This window comes from Microcaecilia unicolor, chromosome 2, assembly GCF_901765095.1.
Source record: "Microcaecilia unicolor chromosome 2, aMicUni1.1, whole genome shotgun sequence".
NCBI lineage: Eukaryota > Metazoa > Chordata > Amphibia > Gymnophiona > Siphonopidae > Microcaecilia > Microcaecilia unicolor.
In genome coordinates this window covers 360,667,078-360,669,765 of record NC_044032.1, presented here as the reverse complement: position 1 = coordinate 360,669,765, position 2,688 = coordinate 360,667,078, and the positions used below count along the sequence as shown (strand labels likewise).

General features: G+C 43.6%; 1 non-coding gene across 1 annotated transcript; it reads left to right on the top strand.

Moving 5' to 3' along the window:
- The first annotated feature begins 1,042 nt into the window (after nucleotides 1–1,042).
- LOC115463949 lies at nucleotides 1,043–1,150 on the top strand. The gene has a single exon (XR_003941204.1). It is a non-coding gene; the product is annotated as a U4atac minor spliceosomal RNA (small nuclear RNA).
- The last annotated feature ends 1,538 nt before the right edge of the window (nucleotides 1,151–2,688 follow it).

Genomic DNA, 2,688 nt, shown 5'->3' with positions numbered 1-2,688 from the left:
TCAAAGGCACCTGGCACGCTCCCCAAACGTAAAAACATTCCAGACAAGTTATACCTAAAAATGCGGAATTTTTCCAAGTCCATTTAATAGCGGTCTATGGACTTGTCCTTTAGGAATCTATCTAACCCCTTTTTAAACTCCGTCAAGCTAACCGCCCGTACCACGTTCTCCGGCAACGAATTCCAGAGTCTAATTACACGTTGGGTGAAGAAAAATTTTCTCCGATTCGTTTTAAATTTACCACACTGTAGCTTCAACTCATGCCCTCTAGTCCTAATATTTTTGGATAGCGTGAACAGTCGCTTCACATCCACCCGATCCATTCCACTCATTATTTTATACACTTCTATCATATCTCCCCTCAGCCGTCTCTTCTCCAAGCTGAAAAGCCCTAGCCTTCTCAGCCTCTCTTCATAGGAAAGTCGTCCCATCCCCACTATCATTTTCGTCGCCCTTCGCTGTACCTTTTCCAATTCTACTATATCTTTTTTGAGATACGGAGACCAGTACTGAACACAATACTCCAGGTGCGGTCGCACCATGGAGCGATACAACGGCATTATAACATCCGCACACCTGGACTCCATACCCTTCCTAACAACACCCAACATTCTATTCGCTTTCCTAGCCGCAGCAGCACACTGAGCAGTCACACATAGTAGAAGCACACATCAATCACTCTCTCAGTGACAGCAAACACTTGTGCCACACCCTCTAAGCACTCATTCTCCCAGCAGCAACCAACAGTCCTCACACACAAGCAACCAACAGTCCTCACACTCACTCATAGCGGCAGCACACTGAACAAACAGGGCAAGAAGAATAGACAGAAGCCAAACAGGTAAGGGGGTATCATCGCCAGCAGAGGCAGCAATTAGAGACAGGCTGTCAGCATTGGGGCCCTTCCTCTGCCTCACTCCACCTACATGGAAACAGAAAGTTGAATCAGAATAGGTGGGGCATGGCAAACAAATATATCCTATTTTTAAGGGCATTCAAACACAAACACACACACATCTATATCTTACTCTCTCTCTCTCTAATCATCCTTGTCTTGGGGTTGCTCTGCTATTCAATGAATGTATGGTAAGAATAGCATTGCTAACAACTGAACAAAATCTATCTATCTATCTATCTATCTATTGTAATCCCTTAAGAAGGTCTCACCAAGTACAGAGGAAGGGGAGCAGTAGTCAGACTCTGTATCCCTCGAGACCCAAGAGGAAACTAAGCAGTGCTCTAGAAAAGTCAGGTATCCTAAATTCTCTGAAGAAAGAAGATCCTCTCTAAACTGGTAACAGTCCCCCTAAGTCATAGAATTATAAATATCCCTAACTGGAAGGGCAGGAAACCCTCAAAGAGAAAGTAGTATTTCCCTGTTCCTGTAGGGAAAGGGGCAATTAGTAGTTGTCTAATCCCTACACCCCATGAGATCTTAAAGGCAGGCAAGCAAGACATTCTGGGGAATTTAGTTGGAAAGGCAGGAATTCAGTGAGAAGTAGGAATCTCTACGATGTCTTTCCTGGGGGACAGGAGCTCCAGGTACACATGGGTCAGTGCACAACCCTAAAAATGGTCCCTGGGAGAGGCAGAAGGCAGAGAGCAGAGCAGCCACATTGTATGGAACTAGAAGTTGTCCCAGAGCCCATGGATCTGGGACAACCCATACCATCTGACAGTACTTCAGAAGGTATGATGTATAAAGCACCTGCAACTAGGAAGTTTAAACTGGATGTGTGCGCTACTGTTTTTGTTTTTAAATTTCCTCTCAAAAAAGGCAAGTTTCCAGTTCCCACTTGCTGGGTTTTCTTTTTCATGCTTGTTGCCAGCAAGGGGAGATAGTGGGAGAGTCCTGCAGTTGAAGGATTTTGGGGGGTGACATTCCTTGAGGGAACAAGAGGTTAAAGAGGGGCAGCAATTGTTGATAGTTTTGTTGTTGTTGTTGGAAGTGTGAAATAAACTTGGACTAAAAAAAACATCATAAGACCACAAAGGCCAAGCAAGGGTGTAGCCAGAAGTCCATTGTTGGGGGCTCCCAAAGATGGACATAGGGGGGCTAAGTTCTTTCCCTTCTTGCTCCCACTACTGCCTCCTTCCACTACTGCCCCACCAGCTGAAGACTTCATGAGTCTCATCTGTGCTGCCACAACGCTTAAGCTGGCAGTGCACTTCAATCATTGACGGCACTCCCGCACATGCTCAGTTCAGTTGCTGACCATTCAACCCTCCTGTATATTTTAACCAGTTCTTAATCCACAATAGGACACTACCTCCAATCCCACAACTTTCTAATTTCCTTAGGAGTCTTTCATTAGGTATTTTTTTAAATGCCTTTTGAAAATCCAGATACACAATATTCACTGGCTTACCTTTATCCACGTTTGTATTCACCACTTCAAAGAAATGTAGTTGATTGGTGAGGCAAGATTTCCCTTGATTAAATCCATGTTGGCTTTATCTCATTAATCCATGCCTATGTTCTTTATAATAGTCTCTACCATTTTGATCAGCAGCAATGTCAGGCTCACTGGTCTATAATTTCTCAGATCACCTCTGGAATTTTTAAAATACTGTTGTTACTTTGGCCACCCTCCAATCTTCTGCTACCATGATTGATTTTAAAGATAAATTACATATTACTAATAAAAGCTCTGCAAGCTCATTTTACAGTTTTATCATAACTCTAGG